Genomic DNA, 22479 nt, shown 5'->3' with positions numbered 1-22479 from the left:
CACTGAGCTATACCCCAGTTCTGAAAAGTTAGCTTTTATTAATTCAGTAATATGTACAAAGTACAAGCAACATGCAATCACCATCAAAGCAATGCATTTTCAGCCACAAAACCCTCCTTATAAGTGTATGGGGTGTGAAGGATGTCCTTTATCTGCCTTGGTAAAATACAGTGAGGTTTCCATTGCAAGACTTCATACATTTCTTATCACATGTAGATCTTCGAACATGGAAAAAAAATCTTTTGTCAAATGCACAAATTCTGAAAAATGTAACTGCTTCTCTACTGCAGTTTGTTGATTTTGTGCTAAGAGCATAGTTAAACCCAATTGTTCATTCTTTTGTATATGAAATGATTATATATCTTATTGTTTCTTACAGTGCATTGGGTTGAAAAACATTTAACAGGATCTATTGAAGAGGGTATATGGTTATGAAACAGGGACTTCTTGAACTACACTCCTACGCTCTACCACTGACATAAACCCTTCAATGTTGAAAACTGCCCTTTTTTAAAAAGGTGATAGAGTGGGTGACTCTAAGGAAATTGTAGAACTAATGGCATCAGTGCACTTCTGGTCAGCTGTACAAATTAATACATTTCATTAAGGGCATATTATTGGTTTCCACCACAGTTTTATAACATTCATATGAGCTTCCAATGGACTATTTCAAACTGATAATATATCCAGTAGAACTTGGGTGAATGTAAAACACAGCTTGTATCATATGAAGAAATCCTAAACAGCTTAATGGTGTTTACCCTATGTTTCAGGTGATGATCAGGAGTATTTCAAATGTAGAAATGTGTTGCTCATTACATAAAATGATAAGATTGTAAATGTTTTCTTCAATTTATTTAATTAAAAAAATATTTCTACAGGTAAAACAGTTGAACAAGGGGGCACCCAGATTTGAACTAGAGACCTCTTTATCTGCAGTCAAATGCTCTACCACTGAGCTATACCCCCAGTTCTGAAAAGTTCACCTTTATTAATTCAGTAATATGTACAAAGTGCAAGCAACATGCAATCACCATCAAAGCAATGCATTTTCAGCCACCAAACCCTCCTTATAAGTATATGGGGTGCAAAGGATGTCCTTTATCTGCCTTGGTAAAATACAGTAAGGTTTCCATTGCAAGAATTCATACATTTCGTATCACATGTAGATCTTGGAACATGGAAAAAAAATCTTTTGTCAAATGCACAAATTCTGAAAAATGTAACTGCTTCTCTACTGCAGTTTGTTGATTTTGTGCTAAGAGCATAGTTAAACCCAATTGTTCATTGTTTTGTATATGAAATGATTATACATCTTATTGTTTCTTACAGTGCATTGGGTTGAAAAACATTTAACAGGATCTATTGAAGAGGGTATATGGTTATGAAACAGGGACTTCTTGAACTACACTCCTACGCTCTACCACTGACATAAACCCTTAAATGTTGAAAACTGCCCTTTTTTAAAAAGGTGATAGAGTGGGTGACTCTATGGAACTTGTAGAACTAATGGCATCAGTGCACTTCTGGTCAGCTGTACAAATTAATACATTTCATTAAGGGCATATTATTGGTTTCCACCACAGTTTTATAACATTCATATGAGCTTCCAATGGACTATTTCAAACTGGTAATATCACCAGTAGAACTTGGGTGAATGTCAAACACAGCTTGTATCATATGAAGAAATCATAAACAGTTTCATGGTGTTTACCCTATGTTTCAGGAGATGATCAGGAGTATTTCTAATGTAGAAATGTGTTGCTCATTACATAAAATGCTAAGATTGTAAATGTTTTATTCAATTAAAAACATATTTCTACAGGTAAAACAGTTGAACAAGGGGGCACCCAGTTTTGAGCTAGGGACCTCTTGATCTGCAGTCAAATGCTCTACCACTGAGCTATACCCCCATTTCTGAAAAGTTCACCTTTATTAATTCAGTAATATGTACAAAGTGCAAGCAACATGCAATCACCATCAAAACAATGCATTTTCAGCCACCAAACCCTCCTTATAAGTATAAGTGGTACAAAAGATGTCCTTTATCTGCCTTGGTAAAATACAGTGAGGTTTCCATTGCAAGAATTCATACATTTCGTATCACATGTAGATCTTGGAACATGGAAAAAAAATCTTTTGTCAAATGCACAAATTCTGCAAAATGTAACTGCTTCTCTACTGCAGTTTGTTGATTTTGTGCTAAGAGCATAGTTAATCCCAATTGTTCATTGTTTTGTATATGAAATGATGATATATCACATTGTTTCTTACAGTGCATTGGGTTGAAAAACATTTTAACAGGATCTATTGAAGAGGGTATATGGTTATGAAACAGGGACTTCTTGAACTACACTCCTACGCTCTACCACTGACATAAATCCTTGAATGTTGAAAACTGCCCTTTTTTAAAAAGGTGATAGAGTGGGTGACTCTATGGAACTTGTAGAACTAATGACATCAGTACAATTCTGGTCAGCTGTACAAATTAATACATTTCATTAAGGGCATATTATTGGTTTCCACCACAGTTTTATAACATTCATAAGAGCTTCCAATGGACTATTTCAAACTGATCATATCACCAGTAGAACTTGGGTGAATGTAAAACACAGCTTGTATCATATGAAGAAATCCTAAACAGCTTAATGGTGTTTACCCTATGTTTCAGGTGATGATCAGGAGTATTGCAAATGTAGAAATGTGATGCTCATTACATAAAATGCTAAGATTGTAAATGTTTACTCCAATTTATTTAATTAAAAACATATTTCTACAGGTAAAACAGTTGGACAAGGGGGCACCCAGATTTAAACTAGGAACCTTTTGATCTGCAGTCAAATGCTCTACCACTGAGCGATACCCCCAGTTCTGAAAAGTTCACCTTTATTAATTCAGTAATATGTACAAAGTGCAAGCAACATGCAATCACCATCAAAGCAATGCATTTTCAGCCACCAAACCCTCCTTATAAGTATATGGGGTGCGAAGGATGTCCTTTATCTGCCTTGGTTACATACAGTAAGGTTTCCATTGCAAGAATTCATACATTTCGTATCACATGTAGATCTTGGAACATGGAAAAAAAATATTTTGTCAAATGCACAAATTCTGAAATGTGTAACTGCTTCTCTACTGCAGTTTGTTGATTTTGTGCTAAGAGCATAGTTAAACCCAATTGTTCATTGTTTTGTATATGAAATGATTATATATCTTATTGTTTCTTACAGTGCATTGGGTTGAAAAACATTTTAACAGGATCTATTGAAGAGGGTATATGGTTATGAAACAGGGACTTCTTGAACTACACTCCTACGCTCTACCACTGACATAAACCCTTGAATGTTGAAAACTGCCCTTTTTTAAAAAGGTGATAGAGTGGGTGACTCTATGGAACTTGTAGAACTAATGGCATCAGTGCACTTCTGGTCAGCTGTACAAATTAATACATTTCATTAAGGGCATATTATTGGTTTCCACCACAGTTTTATAACATTCATATGAGCTTCCAATGGACTATTTCAAACTGGTAATATCACCAGTAGAACTTGGGTGAATGTCAAACACAGCTTGTATCATATGAAGAAATCATAAACAGTTTCATGGTGTTTACCCTATGTTTCAGGAGATGATCAGGAGTATTTCTAATGTAGAAATGTGTTGCTCATTACATAAAATGCTAAGATTGTAAATGTTTTATTCAATTAAAAACATATTTCTACAGGTAAAACAGTTGAACAAGGGGGCACCCAGTTTTGAGCTAGGGACCTCTTGATCTGCAGTCAAATGCTCTACCACTGAGCTATACCCCCATTTCTGAAAAGTTCACCTTTATTAATTCAGTAATATGTACAAAGTGCAAGCAACATGCAATCACCATCAAAACAATGCATTTTCAGCCACCAAACCCTCCTTATAAGTATAAGTGGTACAAAAGATGTCCTTTATCTGCCTTGGTAAAATACAGTGAGGTTTCCATTGCAAGAATTCATACATTTCGTATCACATGTAGATCTTGGAACATGGAAAAAAAATCTTTTGTCAAATGCACAAATTCTGCAAAATGTAACTGCTTCTCTACTGCAGTTTGTTGATTTTGTGCTAAGAGCATAGTTAATCCCAATTGTTCATTGTTTTGTATATGAAATGATGATATATCACATTGTTTCTTACAGTGCATTGGGTTGAAAAACATTTTAACAGGATCTATTGAAGAGGGTATATGGTTATGAAACAGGGACTTCTTGAACTACACTCCTACGCTCTACCACTGACATAAATCCTTGAATGTTGAAAACTGCCCTTTTTTAAAAAGGTGATAGAGTGGGTGACTCTATGGAACTTGTAGAACTAATGACATCAGTACAATTCTGGTCAGCTGTACAAATTAATACATTTCATTAAGGGCATATTATTGGTTTCCACCACAGTTTTATAACATTCATAAGAGCTTCCAATGGACTATTTCAAACTGATCATATCACCAGTAGAACTTGGGTGAATGTAAAACACAGCTTGTATCATATGAAGAAATCCTAAACAGCTTAATGGTGTTTACCCTATGTTTCAGGTGATGATCAGGAGTATTGCAAATGTAGAAATGTGATGCTCATTACATAAAATGCTAAGATTGTAAATGTTTACTCCAATTTATTTAATTAAAAACATATTTCTACAGGTAAAACAGTTGGACAAGGGGGCACCCAGATTTAAACTAGGAACCTTTTGATCTGCAGTCAAATGCTCTACCACTGAGCGATACCCCCAGTTCTGAAAAGTTCACCTTTATTAATTCAGTAATATGTACAAAGTGCAAGCAACATGCAATCACCATCAAAGCAATGCATTTTCAGCCACCAAACCCTCCTTATAAGTATATGGGGTGCGAAGGATGTCCTTTATCTGCCTTGGTTACATACAGTAAGGTTTCCATTGCAAGAATTCATACATTTCGTATCACATGTAGATCTTGGAACATGGAAAAAAAATATTTTGTCAAATGCACAAATTCTGAAATGTGTAACTGCTTCTCTACTGCAGTTTGTTGATTTTGTGCTAAGAGCATAGTTAAACCCAATTGTTCATTGTTTTGTATATGAAATGATTATATATCTTATTGTTTCTTACAGTGCATTGGGTTGAAAAACATTTTAACAGGATCTATTGAAGAGGGTATATGGTTATGAAACAGGGACTTCTTGAACTACACTCCTACGCTCTACCACTGACATAAACCCTTGAATGTTGAAAACTGCCCTTTTTTAAAAAGGTGATAGAGTGGGTGACTCTATGGAACTTGTAGAACTAATGGCATCAGTGCACTTCTGGTCAGCTGTACAAATTAATACATTTCATTAAGGGCATATTATTGGTTTCCACCACAGTTTTATAACATTCATATGAGCTTCCAATGGACTATTTCAAACTGGTAATATCACCAGTAGAACTTGGGTGAATGTCAAACACAGCTTGTATAATATGAAGAAATCCTAAACAGTTTCATGGTGTTTACCCTATGTTTCAGGAGATGATCAGGAGTATTTCTAATGTAGAAATGTGTTGCTCATTACATAAAATGCTAAGATTGTAAATGTTTTCTTCAATTAAAAACATATTTCTACAGGTAAAACAGTTGAACAAGGGGGCACCCAGTTTTGAGCTAGAGACCTCTTGATCTGCAGTCAAATGCTCTACCACTGAGCTATACCCCCATTTCTGAAAAGTTCACCTTTATTAATTCAGTAATATGTACAAAGTGCAAGCAACATGCAATCACCATCAAAACAATGCATTTTCAGCCACCAAACCCTCCTTATAAGTATAAGTGGTACAAAAGATGTCCTTTATCTGCCTTGGTAAAATACAGTGAGGTTTCCATTGCAAGAATTCATACATTTCGTATCACATGTAGATCTTGGAACATGGAAAAAAAATCTTTTGTCAAATGCACAAATTCTGCAAAATGTAACTGCTTCTCTACTGCAGTTTGTTGATTTTGTGCTAAGAGCATAGTTAATCCCAATTGTTCATTGTTTTGTATATGAAATGATGATATATCAGATTGTTTCTTACAGTGCATTGGGTTGAAAAACATTTTAACAGGATCTATTGAACCGGGTATATGGTTATGAAACAGGCACTTCTAGAACTACACTCCTACGCTCTACCACTGACATAAATCCTTGAATGTTGAAAACTGCCCTTTTTTAAAAAGGTGATAGAGTGGGTGACTCTATGGAACTTGTAGAACTAATGACATCAGTGCAATTATGGTCAGCTGTACAAATTAATACATTTCATTAAGGGCATATTATTGGTTTCCACCACAGTTTTATAACATTCATAAGAGCTTCCAATGGACTATTTCAAACTGATCATATCACCAGTAGAACTTGGGTGAATGTAAAACACAGCTTGTATCATATGAAGAAATCCTAAACAGCTTAATGGTGTTTACCCTATGTTTCAGGTGATGATCAGGAGTATTTCAAATGTAGAAATGTGATGCTCATTACATAAAACGCTAAGATTGTAAATGTTTACTTCAATTTATTTAATTAAAAACATATTTCTACAGGCAAAACAGTTGGACAAAGGGGCACTCAGATTTGAACTAGGAACCTTTTGATCTGCAGTCAAATGCTCTACCACTGAGCGATACCCCCAGTTCTGAAAAGTTCACCTTTATTAATTCAGTAATATGTACAAAGTGCAAGCAACATGCAATCACCATCAAAGCAATGCATTTTCAGCAACCAAACCCTCCTTATAAGTATATGGGGTGCGAAGGATGTCCTTTATCTGCCTTGGTAAAATACAGTAAGGTTTCCATTGCAAGAATTCATACATTTCGTATCACATGTAGATCTTGGAACATGGAAAAAAAATCTTTTGTCAAATGCACAAATTCTGAAAAATGTAACTGCTTCTCTACTGCAGTTTGTTGATTTTGTGCTAAGAGCATAGTTAAACCCAATTGTTCATTGTTTTGTATATGAAATGATTATATATCTTATTGTTTCTTACAGTGCATTGGGTTGAAAAGCATTTAACAGGATCTATCGAAGAGGGTATATGGTTATGAAACAGGGACTTCTTGAACTACACTCCTACGCTCTACCACTCACATAAACCCTTGCATGTTGAAAACTGCCCTTTTTTAAAAAGGTGATAGAGTGGGTGACTCTATGGAACTTGTAGAACTAATGACATCAGTGCACTTCTGGTCAGCTGTACAAATTAATACATTTCATTAAGGGCATATTATTGGTTTCCACCACAGTTTTATAACATTCATAAGAGCTTCCAATGGACTATTTCAAACTGATCATATCACCAGTAGAACTTGGGTGAATGTAAAACACAGCTTGTATCATATGAAGAAATCCTAAACAGCTTAATGGTGTTTACCCTATGTTTCAGGTGATGATCAGGAGTATTTCAAATGTAGAAATGTGTTGTTCATTACATAAAATGCTAAAATTGTAAATGTTTACTTCAATTTATTTAATTAAAAACATATTTCTACAGGTAAAACAGTTGGACAAGGGGACACCCAGATTTGAACTAGGGACCTTTTGATCTGCAGTGAAATGCTCTACCCCTGAGCTATACCCCCATTTCTGAAATGTTGTCCTTTATTTATTCAGTAATATGTACAAAGTGGAAGCAACATGCAATCACTATCAAAGCAATGCATTTTCAGCCACCAAACCCTCCTTATAAGTAGAAGGGGTACAAAAGATGTCCTTTATCTGCCTTGGTAAAATGCAGTGAGGTTTCCATTGCAACAATTCATACATTTCGTATCACATGTAGATCTTGGAACATGGAAAAAAACGTTTGTCAAATGCACAAATTCTGCAAAACGTAACTGCTTCTCTACTGCATTTTGTTGATTTTGTGCTAAGAGCATAGTTAAACCCAATTGTTCATTGTTTTTTATATGAAATGATGATATATCCTATTGTTTCTTACAGTGCATTGGGTTGAAAAACATTTTAACAGGATCTATTGAAGAGGGTATATGGTTATGAACCAGGGACTTCTTGAAAAGCACTCCTACGCTCTACCACTGACATAAACCCTTGAATGCTGAAAACTGCCCTTTTTTAAAAAGGTGATAGAGTGGGTGACTGTATGGAACTTGTAGAACTATTGACATCAGTGCACTTCTGGTCAGCTGTACAAATTAATACATTTCATTAAGGGCATATTATTGGTTTCCACCACAGTTTTATAACATTCATATGAGCTTCCAATGGACTATTTCAAACTGATAATATCACCAGTAGAACTTGGGTGAATGTAAAACACAGTTTGTATCATATGAAGAAATCCTAAACAGTTTCATGGTGTTTACCTATGTTTCAGGAGATAATAAGGAGTATTTCTAATGTAGAAATGTGTTGCTCATTACATAAAATGCTAAGATTGTAAATGTTTTCTTCAATTTATTTAATTAGAAAAATATTTCTACAGGTAAAACAGTTGAACAAGGGGGCGCCCAGTTTTGAACTAGGGAAATCTTGATCTGCAGTCAAATGCTCTACCACTGAGCTATACCCCAGTTCTGAAAAGTTCGCTTTTATTAATTCAGTAATATGTACAAAGTACAAGCAACATGCAATCACCATCAAAGCAATGCATTTTCAGCCACAAAACCCTCCTTATAAGTGTATGGGGTGTGAAGGATGTCCTTTATCTGCCTTGGTAAAATACAGTGAGGTTTCCATTGCAAGACTTCATACATTTCTTATCACATGTAGATCTTGGAACATGGAAAAAAAATCTTTTGTCAAATGCACAAATTCTGAAAAATGTAACTGCTTCTCTACTGCAGTTTGTTGATTTTGTGCTAAGAGCATAGTTAAACCCAATTGTTCATTCTTTTGTATATGAAATGATTATATATCTTATTGTTTCTTACAGTGCATTGGGTTGAAAAACATTTAACAGGATCTATTGAAGAGGGTATATGGTTATGAAACAGGGTCTTCTTGAACTACTCTCCTACGCTCTACCACTGACATAAACCCTTCAATGTTGAAAACTGCCCTTTTTTAAAAAGGTGATAGAGTGGGTGACTCTAAGGAACTTGTAGAACTAATGGCATCAGTGCACTTCTGGTCAGCTGTACAAATTAATACATTTCATTAAGGGCATATTATTGGTTTCCACCACAGTTTTATAACATTCATATGAGCTTCCAATGGACTATTTCAAACTGATAATATCACCAGTAGAACTTGGGTGAATGTAAAACACAGCTTGTATCATATGAAGAAATCCTAAACAGCTTAATGGTGTTTACCCTATGTTTCAGGTGATGATCAGGAGTATTTCAAATGTAGAAATGTGTTGCTCATTACATAAAATGCTAAGATTGTAAATGTTTTCTTCAATTTATTTAAAAAAATATTTATACAGGTAAAACAGTTGAACAAGGGGGCACCCAGATTTGAACTAGGGACCTCTTTATCTGCAGTCAAATGCTCTACCACTGAGCTATACCCCCAGTTCTGAAAAGTTCACCTTTATTAATTCAGTAATATGTACAAAGTGCAAGCAACATGCAATCACCATCAAAGCAATGCATTTTCAGCCACCAAACCCTCCTTATAAGTATATGGGGTGCAAAGGATGTCCTTTATCTGCCTTGGTAAAATACAGTAAGGTTTCCATTGCAAGAATTCATACATTTCGTATCACATGTAGATCTTGGAACATGGAAAAAAAATCTTTTGTCAAATGCACAAATTCTGAAAAATGTAACTGCTTCTCTACTGCAGTTTGTTGATTTTGTGCTAAGAGCATAGTTAAACCCAATTGTTCATTGTTTTGTATATGAAATGATTATATATCTTATTGTTTCTTACAGTGCATTGGGTTGAAAAACATTTAACAGGATCTATTGAAGAGGGTATATGGTTATGAAACAGGGACTTCTTGAACTACTCTCCTACGCTCTACCACTGACATAAACCCTTCAATGTTGAAAACTGCCCTTTTTTAAAAAGGTGATAGAGTGGGTGACTCTAAGGAACTTGTAGAACTAATGGCATCAGTGCACTTCTGGTCAGCTGTACAAATTAATACATTTCATTAAGGGCATATTATTGGTTTCCACCACAGTTTTATAACATTCATATGAGCTTCCAATGGACTATTTCAAACTGATAATATCACCAGTAGAACTTGGGTGAATGTAAAACACAGCTTGTATCATATGAAGAAATCCTAAACAGCTTAATGGTGTTTACCCTATGTTTCAGGTGATGATCAGGAGTATTTCAAATGTAGAAATGTGTTGCTCATTACATAAAATGCTAAGATTGTAAATGTTTTCTTCAATTTATTTAATTAAAAAAATATTTCTACAGGTAAAACAGTTGAACAAGGGGGCACCCAGATTTGAACTAGGGACCTCTTTATCTGCAGTCAAATGCTCTACCACTGAGCTATACCCCCCGTTCTGAAAAGTTCACCTTTATTAATTCAGTAATATGTACAAAGTGCAAGCAACATGCAATCACCATCAAAGCAATGCATTTTCAGCCACCAAACCCTCCTTATAAGTATATGGGGTGCAAAGGATGTCCGTTATCTGCCTTGGTAAAATACAGTAAGGTTTCCATTGCAAGAATTCATACATTTCGTATCACATGTAGATCTTGGAACATGGAAAAAAAATCTTTTGTCAAATGCACAAATTCTGAAAAATGTAACTGCTTCTCTACTGCAGTTTGTTGATTTTGTGCTAAGAGCATAGTTAAACCCAATTGTTCATTGTTTTGTATATGAAATGATTATATATCTTATTGTTTCTTACAGTGCATTGGGTTGAAAAACATTTAACAGGATCTATTGAAGAGGGTATATGGTTATGAAACAGGGACTTCTTGAACTACACTCCTACGCTCTACCACTGACATAAACCCTTGAATGTTGAAAACTGCCCTTTTTTAAAAAGGTGATAGAGTGGGTGACTCTATGGAACTTGTAGAACTAATGGCATCAGTGCACTTCTGGTCAGCTGTACAAATTAATACATTTCATTAAGGGCATATTATTGGTTTCCACCACAGTTTTATAACATTCATATGAGCTTCCAATGGACTATTTCAAACTGGTAATATCACCAGTAGAACTTGGGTGAATGTCAAATACAGCTTGTATCATATGAAGAAATCCTAAACAGTTTCATGGTGTTTACCCTATGTTTCAGGAGATGATCAGGAGTATTTCTAATGTAGAAATGTGTTGCTCATTACATAAAATGCTAAGATTGTAAATGTTTTCTTCAATTAAAAACATATTTCTACAGGTAAAACAGTTGAACAAGGGGGCACCCAGTTTTGAGCTAGAGACCTCTTGATCTGCAGTCAAATGCTCTACCACTGAGCTATACCCCCATTTCTGAAAAGTTCACCTTTATTAATTCAGTAATATGTACAAAGTGCAAGCAACATGCAATCACCATCAAAACAATGCATTTTCAGCCACCAAACCCTCCTTATAAGTATAAGTGGTACAAAAGATGTCCTTTATCTGCCTTGGTAAAATACAGTGAGGTTTCCATTGCAAGAATTCATACATTTCGTATCACATGTAGATCTTGGAACATGGAAAAAAAATCTTTTGTCAAATGCACAAATTCTGCAAAATGTAACTGCTTCTCTACTGAAGTTTGTTGATTTTGTGCTAAGAGCATAGTTAATCCCAATTGTTCATTGTTTTGTATATGAAATGATGATATATCAGATTGTTTCTTACAGTGCATTGGGTTGAAAAACATTTTAACAGGATCTATTGAAGAGGGTATATGGTTATGAAACAGGGACTTCTTGATCTACACTCCTACGCTCTACCACTGACATAAATCCTTGAATGTTGAAAACTGCCCTTTTTTTAAAAGGTGATAGAGTGGGTGACTCTATGGAACTTGTAGAACTAATGACATCAGTGCAATTCTGGTCAGCTGTACAAATTAATACATTTCAATAAGGGCATATTATTGGTTTCCACCACAGTTTTATAACATTCATAAGAGCTTCCAATGGACTATTTCAAACTGATCATATCACCAGTAGAACTTGGGTGAATGTAAAACACAGCTTGTATCATATGAAGAAATCCTAAACAGCTTAATGGTGTTTACCCTATGTTTCAGGTGATGATCAGGAGTATTGCAAATGTAGAAATGTGATGCTCATTACATAAAATGCTAAGATTGTAAATGTTTACTCCAATTTATTTAATTAAAAACATATTTCTACAGGTAAAACAGTTGGACAAGGGGGCACCCAGATTTAAACTAGGAACCTTTTGATCTGCAGTCAAATGCTCTACCACTGAGCGATACCCCCAGTTCTGAAAAGTTCACCTTTATTAATTCAGTAATATGTACAAAGTGCAAGCAACATGCAATCACCATCAAAGCAATGTATTTTCAGCCACCACACCCTCCTTATAAGTATATGGGGTTCGAAGGATGTCCTTTATCTGCCTTGGTAAAATACAGTAAGGTTTCCATTGCAAGAATTCATACATTTCGTATCACATGTAGATCTTGGAACATGGAAAAAAAATCGTTTGTCAAATGCACAAATTCTGAAAAATGTAACTGCTTCTCTACTGCAGTTTGTTGATTTTGTGCTAAGAGCATAGTTAAACCCAATTGTTAATTGTTTTGTATATGAAATGATTATATATCTTATTGTTTCTTACAGTGCATTGGGTTGAAAAACATTTAACAGGATCTATTGAAGAGGGTATATGGTTATGAAACAGGGACTTCTTGAACTACACTCCTACGCTCTACCACTGAAATAAACCCTTGAATGTTGAAAACTGCCCTTTTTTAAAAAGGTGATAGAGTGGGTGACTCTATGGAACTTGTAGAACTAATGGCATCAGTGCACTTCTGGTCAGCTGTACAAATTAATACATTTCATTAAGGGCATATTATTGGTTTCCACCACAGTTTTATAACATTCATATGAGCTTCCAATGGACTATTTCAAACTGGTAATATCACCAGTAGAACTTGGGTGAATGCCAAACACAGCTTGTATCATATGAAGAAATCCTAAACAGTTTCATGGTGTTTACCCTATGTTTCAGGAGATGATCAGGAGTATTTCTAATGTATAAATGTGTTGCTCATTACATAAAATGCTAAGATTGTAAATGTTTTCTTCAATTAAAAACATATTTCTACAGGTAAAACAGTTGAACAAGGGGGCACCCAGTTATGAACTAGGGACCTCTTGATCTGCAGTCAAATGCTCTACCACAGAGCTATACCCCCATTTCTGAAAAGTTCACCTTTATTAATTCAGTAATATGTACAAAGTGCAAGCAACATGCAATCACCATCAAAACAATGCATTTTCAGCCACCAAACCCTCCTTATAAGTATAAGTGGTACAAAAGATGTCCTTTATCTGCCTTGGTAAAATACAGTGAGGTTTCCCTTGCAAGAATTCATACATTTCGTATCACATGTAGATCTTGGAACATGGAAAAAAAATCTTTTGTCAAATGCACAAATTCTGCAAAATGTAACTGCTTCTCTACTGCAGTTTGTTGATTTTGTGCTAAGAGCATAGTTAATCCCAATTGTTCATTGTTTTGTATATGAAATGATGATATATCAGATTGTTTCTTACAGTGCATTGGGTTGAAAAACATTTTAACAGGATCTATTGAAGAGGGTATATGGTTATGAAACAGTGACTTCTTCAACTACACTCCTACGCTCTACCACTGACATAAATCCTTGAATGTTGAAAACTGCCCTTTTTTAAAAAGGTGATAGAGTGGGTGACTCTATGGAACTTGTAGAACTAATGACATCAGTGCAATTCTGGTCAGCTGTACAAATTAATACATTTCATTAAGGGCATATTATTGGTTTCCACCACAGTTTTATAACATTCATAAGAGCTTCCAATGGACTATTTCAAACTGATCATATCACCAGTAGAACTTGGGTGAATGTAAAACACAGCTTGTATCATATGAAGAAATCCTAAACAGCTTAATGGTGTTTACCCTATGTTTCAGGTGATGATCAGGAGTATTTCAAATGTAGAAATGTGATGCTCATTACATAAAATGCTAAGATTGTAAATGTTTACTTCAATTTATTTAATTAAAAACATATTTCTACAGGCAAAACAGTTGGACAAGGGGGAACCCAGATTTGAACTAGGAGCTTTTTGATCTGCAGTCAAATGCTCTACCACTGAGCGATACCCCCAGTTCTGAAAAATTCACCTTTATTAATTCAGTAATATGTACAAAGTGCAAGCAACATGCAATCACCATCAAAGCAATGCATTTTCAGCCACCAAACCCTCCTTATAAGTATATGGGGTGCGAAGGATGTCCTTTATCTGCCTTGGTAAAATACAGTAAGGTTTCCATTGCAAGAATTCATATATTTCGTATCACATGTAGATCTTGGAACATGGAAAAAAAATATTTTGTCAAATGAACAAATTCTGAAAATTGTAACTGCTTCTCTACTGCAGTTTGTTGATTTTGTGCTAAGAGCATAGTTAAACCCAATTGTTCATTGTTTTGTATATGAAATGATTATATATCTTATTGTTTCTTACAGTGCATTGGGTTGAAAAACATTTAACAGGATCTATTGAAGAGGGTATATGGTTATGAAACAGGGACTTCTTGAACTACACTCCTACGCTCTACCACTGACATAAACCCTTGAATGTTGAAAACTGCCCTTTTTTAAAAAGGTGATAGAGTGGGTGACTCTATGGAACTTGTAGAACTAATGGCATCAGTGCACTTCTGGTCAGCTGTACAAATTAATACATTTCATTAAGGGCATATTATTGGTTTCCACCACAGTTTTATAACGTTCATATGAGCTTCCAATGGACTATTTCAAACTGGTAATATCACCAGTAGAACTTGGGTGAATGTCAAACACAGCTTGTATAATATGAAGAAATCCTAAACAGTTTCATGGTGTTTACCCTATGTTTCAGGAGATGATCAGGAGTATTTCTAATGTAGAAATGTGTTGCTCATTACATAAAATGCTAAGATTGTAAATGTTTTCTTCAATTAAAAACATATTTCTACAGGTAAAACAGTTGAACAAGGGGGCACCCAGTTTTGAACTAGGGACCTCTTGATCTGCAGTCAAATGCTCTACCACTGAGCTATACCCCCATTTCTGAAAAATTCACCTTTATTAATTCAGTAATATGTACAAAGTGCAAGCAACATGCAATCACCATCAAAACAATGCATTTTCAGCCACCAAACCCTCCTTATAAGTATAAGTGGTACAAAAGATGTCCTTTATCTGCCTTAGTAAAATACAGTGAGGTTTCCATTGCAAGAATTCATACATTTCGTATCACATGTAGATCTTGGAACATGGAAAAAAAATCTTTTGTCAAATGCACAAATTCTGCAAAATGTAACTGCTTCTCTACTGCAGTTTGTTCATTTTGTGCTAAGAGCATAGTTAATCCCAATTGTTCATTGTTTTGTATATGAAATGATGATATATCAGATTGTTTCTTACAGTGCATTGGGTTGAAAAACATTTTAACAGGATCTATTGAAGAGGGTATATGGTTATGAAACAGGGACTTCTTGAACTACACTCCTACGCTCTACCACTGGCATAAATCCTTGAATGTTGAAAACTGCCCTTTTTTAAAAAGGTGATAGAGTGGGTGACTCTATGGAACTTGTAGAACTAATGACATCAGTGCAATTCTGGTCAGCTGTACAAATTAATACATTTCATTAAGGGCATATTATTGGTTTCCACCACAGTTTTATAACATTCATAAGAGCTTCCAATGGACTATTTCAAACTGATCATATCACCAGTAGAACTTGGGTGAATGTAAAACACAGCTTGTATCATATGAAGAAATCCTAAACAGCTTAATGGTGTTTACCCTATGTTTCAGGTGATGATCAGGAGTATTTCAAATGTAGAAATGTGATGCTCATTACATAAAATGCTAAGATTGTAAATGTTTACTTCAATTTATTTAATTAAAAACATATTTCTACAGGTAAAACAGTTGGACAAGGGGGCACCCAGAGTTGAACTAGGAACCTTTTGATCTGCAGTCAAATGCTCTACCACTGAGCGATACCCCCAGTTCTGAAAAGTTCACCTTTATTAATTCAGTAATATGTACAAAGTGCAAGCAACATGCAATCACCATCAAAGCAATGCATTTTCAGCCACCAAACCCTCCTTATAAGTATATGGGGTGCGAAGGATGTCCTTTATCTGCCTTGGTAAAATACAGTAAGGTTTCCATTGCAAGAATTCATACATTTCGTATCACATGTAGATCTTGGAACATGGAAAAAAAATCTTTTGTCAAATGCACAAATTCTGAAAAATGTAACTGCTTCTCTACTGCAGTTTGTTGATTTTGTGCTAAGAGCATAGTTAAACCCAATTGTTCATTGTTTTGTATATGAAATGATTATATATCTTATTGTTTCTTACAGTGCATTGGGTTGAAAAACATTTAACAGGATCTATTGAAGAGGGTATATGGTTATGAAACAGGGACTTCTTGAACTACACTCCTACGCTCTACCACTGACATAAACCCTTGAATGTTGAAAACTGCCCTTTTTTAAAAAGGTGATAGAGTGGGTGACTCTATGGAACTTGTAGAACTAATGGCATCAGTGCACTTCTGGTCAGCTGTACAAATTAATACATTTCATTAAGGGCATATTATTGGTTTCCACCACAGTTTTATAACATTCATATGAGCTTCCAATGGACTATTTCAAATTGGTAATATCACCAGTAGAACTTGGGTGAATGTCAAACACAGCTTGTATCATATGAAGAAACCCTAAACAGTTTCATGGTGTTAACCCTATGTTTCAGGAGATGATCAGGAGTATTTCTAATGTAGAAATGTGTTGCTCATTACATAAAATGCTAAGATTGTAAATGTTTTCTTCAATTAAAAACATATTTCTACAGGTAAAACAGTTGAACAAGGGGGCACCCAGTTTTGAACTAGGGACCTCTTGATCTGCAGTCAAATGCTCTACCACTGAGCTATACCCCCATTTCTGAAAAATTCAACTTTATTAATTCAGTAATATGTACAAAGTGCAAGCAACATGCAATCACCATCAAAACAATGCATTTTCAGCCACCAAACCCTCCTTATAAGTATAAGTGGTACAAAAGATGTCCTTTATCTGCCTTGGTAAAATACAGTGAGGTTTCCATTGCAAGAATTCATACATTTCGTATCACATGTAGATCTTGGAACATGGAAAAATAATCTTTTGTCAAATGCACAAATTCTGCAAAATGTAACTGCTTCTCTACTGCAGTTTGTTCATTTTGTGCTAAGAGCATAGTTAATCCCAATTGTTCATTGTTTTGTATATGAAATGATGATATATCAGATTGTTTCTTACAGTGCATTGGGTTGAAAAACATTTTAACAGGATCTATTGAAGAGGGTATATGGTTATGAAACAGGGACTTCTTGAACTACACTCCTACGCTCTACCACTGGCATACATCCTTGAATGTTGAAAGCTGCCCTTTTTTAAAAAGGTGATAGAGTGGGTGACTCTATGGAACTTGTAGAACTAATGACATCAGTGCAATTCTGGTCAGCTGTACAAATTAATACATTTCATTAAAGGCATATTATTGGTTTCCACCACAGTTTTATAACATTCATAAGAGCTTCCAATGGACTATTTCAAACTGATCATATCACCAGTAGAACTTGGGTGAATGTAAAACACAGCTTGTATCATATGAAGAAATCCTAAACAGCTTAATGGTGTTTACCCTATGTTTCAGGTGATGATCAGGAGTATTTCAAATGTAGAAATGTGATGCTCATTACATAAAATGCTAAGATTGTAAATGTTTACTTCAATTTATTTAATTAAAAACATATTTCTACAGGTAAAACAGTTGGACAAGGGGGCACCCAGAGTTGAACTAGGAACCTTTTGATCTGCAGTCAAATGCTCTACCACTGAGCGATACCCCCAGTTCTGAAAAGTTCACCTTTATTAATTCAGTAATATGTACAAAGTGCAAGCAACATGCAATCACCATCAAAGCAATGCATTTTCAGCCACCAAACCCTCCTTATAAGTATATGGGGTGCGAAGGATGTCCTTTATCTGCCTTGGTAAAATACAGTGAGGTTTCCATTGCAAGAATTCATCCATTTCGTATCAAATGTAGATCTTGGAACATGGAAAAAAATCTTTTGTCAAATGCACAAATTCTGCAAAATGTAACTGCTTCTCTACTGCAGTTTGTTGATTTTGTGCTAAGAGCATAGTTAAACCCAATTGTTCATTGTTTTGTATATGAAATGTTGATATATCCTTTTGTTTCCTACAGTGCATTGGGTTGAAAAACATTTTAACAGGATCTATTGAAGAGGGTATATAGTTATGAAACAGGGACTTCTTGAACTGCACTCCTATATTCTACCACTGAGTTAAACCCTTGAATGCTGAAAACTGCCCTTTTTTTAAAAAGGTGATAGAGTGGGTGACTGTATGGAACTTGTAGAACTAATGACATCAGTGCACTTCTGGTCAGATGTACGAATTAATACAGTTCATTAAGGGCATATTATTGGTTTCTACCACAGTTTTATAACATTCATATGAGCTTCTAATTGACTATTTCAAACTGATAATATCACCAGTAGAACTTGGGTGAATGTAAAACACATCTTGTATCATATGAAGAAATCCTAAAAGGTTTCATGGTGTTTACCCTATGTTTCAGGAGATGATCAGGAGTATTTCAAATGTAGAAATGTGTTGCTCATTACATAAAATGCTAAGATTGTAAATGTTTTCTTTAATAAAAAACATATTTCTACAGGTAAACCAGTTGAACAAGGGGGCACCCAGATTTGAACTAGGGACCTCTTGATCTGCAGTCAAATGCTTTACCACTGAGCTATATCCCCAGTTCTGAAAAGTTCACCTTTATTAATTCAGTAATATGTACAAAGTGCAAACAACATGCAATCACCATCAAAACAATGCATTTTCAGCCACCAAACCCTCCTTATAAGTATATGGGGTGCGAAGGATGTCCTTTATCTGCCTTGGTAAAATACAGTGAGGTTTCCATTGCAAGAATTCATCCATTTCGTATCACATGTAGATCTTGGAACATGGAAAAAAAATCTTTTGTCAAAAGCACAAATTCTGCAAAATGTAACTGCTTCTCTACTGCAGTTTGTTGATTGTGTGCTAAGAGCATATTAAACCCAATTGTTCATTGTTTTGTATATGAAATGATGATATATCCGATTGTTTCTTACAGTGCATTGGGTTGAAAAACATTTTAACAGGATCTATTGTAGAGGGTATATGGTTATGAAACAGGGACTTCTTGAACTACACTCCTACGCTCTACCACTCACATAAACCCTTGCATGTTGAAAACTGGCCTTTTTCAAAAAGGTGATAGAGTGGGTGACTCTATGGAACTTGTAGAACTAATGACATCAGTGCACTTCTGGTCAGCTGTACAAATTAATACATTTCATTAAGGGCATATTATTGGTTTCCACCACAATTTTATAACATTCATAAGAGCTTCCAATGGACTATTTTAAACTGATCATATCACCAGTAGAACTTGGGTGAATGTAAAACACAGCTTGTATCATATGAAGAAATCCTAAACAGCTTAATGGTGTTTACCCTATGTTTCAGGTGATGATCAGGAGTATTTCAAATGTAGAAATGTGTTGTTCATTACATAAAATGCTAACATTGTAAATGTTTACTTCAATTTATTTAATTAAAAACATATTTCTACAGGTAAAACAGTTGGACAAGGGGCACCCAGATTTGAACTAGGGACCTTTTGATCTGCAGTGAAATGCTCTACCCCTGAGCTATACCCCCATTTCTGAAATGTTGTCCTTTATTTATTCAGTAATATGTACAAAGTGGAAGCAACATGCAATCACCATCAAAGCAATGCATTTTCAGCCACCAAACCCTCCTTATAAGTATAAGGGGTACAAAAGATGTCCTTTATCTGCCTTGGTAAAATGCAGTGAGGTTTCCATTGCAAGAATTCATACATTTCGTATCACATGTAGATCTTGGAACATGGAAAAAAAACGTTTGTCAAATGCACAAATTCTGCAAAACGTAACTGCTTCTCTACTGCATTTTGTTGATTTTGTGCTAAGAGCATAGTTAAACCCAATTGTTCATTGTTTTTTATATGAAATGATGATATATCCTATTGTTTCTTACAGTGCATTGGGTTGAAAAACATTTTAACAGGATCTATTGAAGAGGGTATATGGTTATGAACCAGGGACTTCTTGAAAAGCACTCCTACGCTCTACCACTGACATAAACCCTTGAATGCTGAAAACTGCCCTTTTTTAAAAAGGTGATAGAGTGGGTGACTGTATGGAACTTGTAGAACTAATGACATCAGTGCACTTCTGGTCAGCTGTACAAATTAATACATTTCATTAAGGGCATATTATTGGTTTCCACCACAGTTTTATAACATTCATATGAGCTTCCAATGGACTATTTCAAACTGATAATATCACCAGTAGAACTTGGGTGAATGTAAAACACAGCTTGTATCATATGAAGAAATCCTAAACAGTTTCATGGTGTTTACCCTATGTTTCAGGAGATAATCAGGAGTATTTCTAATGTAGAAATGTGTTGCTCATTACATAAAATGCAAAGATTGTAAATGTTTTCTTCAATTTATTTAATTAAAAAAATATTTCTACAGGTAAAACAGTTGAACAAGGGTGCACCCAGATTTGAACTAGGGACCTCTTGATCTGCAGTGAAATGCTCTACGCCTGAGCTATACCCCCATTTCTGAAATGTTCACCTTTATTTATTCAGTAATATGTAAAAAGTGGAAGCAACATGCAATCACCATCAAAGCAATGCATTTTCAGCCACCAAACCCTCCTTATAAGTATAAGGAGTACAAAAGATGACCTTTATCTGCCTTGGTAAAATACAGTGAGGTTTCCATTGTGAGACTTCATACATTTCTTATCACATGTAGATCTTGGAACATGGAAAAAAAATCTTTTGTCAAATGCACAAATTCTGAAAAATGTAACTGCTTCTCTACTGCAGTTTGTTGATTTTGTGCTAAGAGCATAGTTAAACCCAATTGTTCATTCTTTTGTATATGAAATGATTATATATCTTATTGTTTCTTACAGTGCATTGGGTTGAAAAACATTTAACAGGATCTATTGAAGAGGGTATATGGTTATGAAACAGGGACTTCTTGAACTACACTCCTACGCTCTACCACTGACATAAACCCTTCAATGTTGAAAACTGCCCTTTTTTAAAAAGGTGATAGAGTGGGTGACTCTAAGGAACTTGTAGAACTAATGGCATCAGTGCACTTCTGGTCATCTGTACAAATTAATACATTTCATTAAGGGCATATTATTGGTTTCCACCACAGTTTTATAACATTCATAAGAGCTTCCAATGAACTATTTCAAACTGATCATATCACCAGTAGAACTTGGGTGAATGTAAAACACAGCTTGTATCATATGAAGAAATCCTAAACAGCTTAATGGTGTTTACCCTATGTTTCAGGTGATGATCAGGAGTATTTCAAATGTAGAAATGTGTTGCTCATTACATAAAATGCTAAGATTGTAAATGTTTACTTCAATTTATTTAATTAAAAACATATTTCTACAGGTAAAACAGTTGGACAAGGGGGCACACAGATTTGAACTAGGAACCTTTTGATCTGCAGTCACATGCTCTACCACTGAGCGATATCCCCAGTTCTGAAAAGTTCACCTTTATTAATTCAGTAATATGTACAAAGTGCAAGCAACATGCAATCACCATCAAAGCAATGCATTTTCAGCCACCAAACCCTCCTTATAAGTATATGGGGTGCGAAGGATGTCCTTTATCTGCCTTGGTAAAATACAGTGAGGTTTCCATTACAAGAATTCATCCATTTTGTATCACATGTAGATCGTGGAACATGGAAAAAAAATCTTTTGTCAAATGCACAAATTCTGAAAAATGTAACTGCTTCTCTACTGCAGTTTTTTGATTTTGTGCTAAGAGCATAGTTAAACCCAATTGTTCATTGTTTTGTATATGAAATGTTGATATATCTTTTTGTTTCCTACAGTGCATTGGGTTGAAAAACATTTTAACAGGATCTATTGAAGAGGGTATATAGTTATGAAACAGGGACTTCTTGAACTGCACTCCTATGTTCTACCACTGAGTTAAACCCTTGAATGCTGAAAACTGCCCTTTTTTTTAAAAAGGTGATAGAGTGGGTGACTGTATGGAACTTGTAGAACTAATGACATCAGTGCACTTCTGGTCAGCTGTGCAAATTAATATAGTTCATTAAGGGCATATTATTGGTTTCCA

The 22479-nt window shown here is 35.1% G+C and overlaps 3 non-coding genes across 3 annotated transcripts; all 3 read right to left on the bottom strand.

The window, feature by feature from the left end:
* Positions 1-15138: 15138 nt before the first annotated feature.
* Positions 15139-15210, bottom strand: TRNAC-GCA (transfer RNA cysteine (anticodon GCA)). Its single transcript has one exon. It is a non-coding gene; the product is annotated as a tRNA-Cys (tRNA).
* Positions 15211-17036: 1826 nt separating this feature from the next.
* Positions 17037-17108, bottom strand: TRNAC-GCA (transfer RNA cysteine (anticodon GCA)). Its single transcript has one exon. It is a non-coding gene; the product is annotated as a tRNA-Cys (tRNA).
* A 1827-nt stretch (positions 17109-18935) lies between these two features.
* Positions 18936-19007, bottom strand: TRNAC-GCA (transfer RNA cysteine (anticodon GCA)). The gene has a single exon. It is a non-coding gene; the product is annotated as a tRNA-Cys (tRNA).
* Positions 19008-22479: the final 3472 nt, after the last annotated feature.

The sequence above is a fragment of the Ambystoma mexicanum genome, chromosome 4q (genome assembly GCF_040938575.1).
Source record: "Ambystoma mexicanum isolate Mex_15411 chromosome 4q, UKY_AmexF1_1, whole genome shotgun sequence".
Taxonomy (NCBI): domain Eukaryota; kingdom Metazoa; phylum Chordata; class Amphibia; order Caudata; family Ambystomatidae; genus Ambystoma; species Ambystoma mexicanum.
This window is presented reverse-complemented; position numbering and strand designations above follow the sequence as displayed.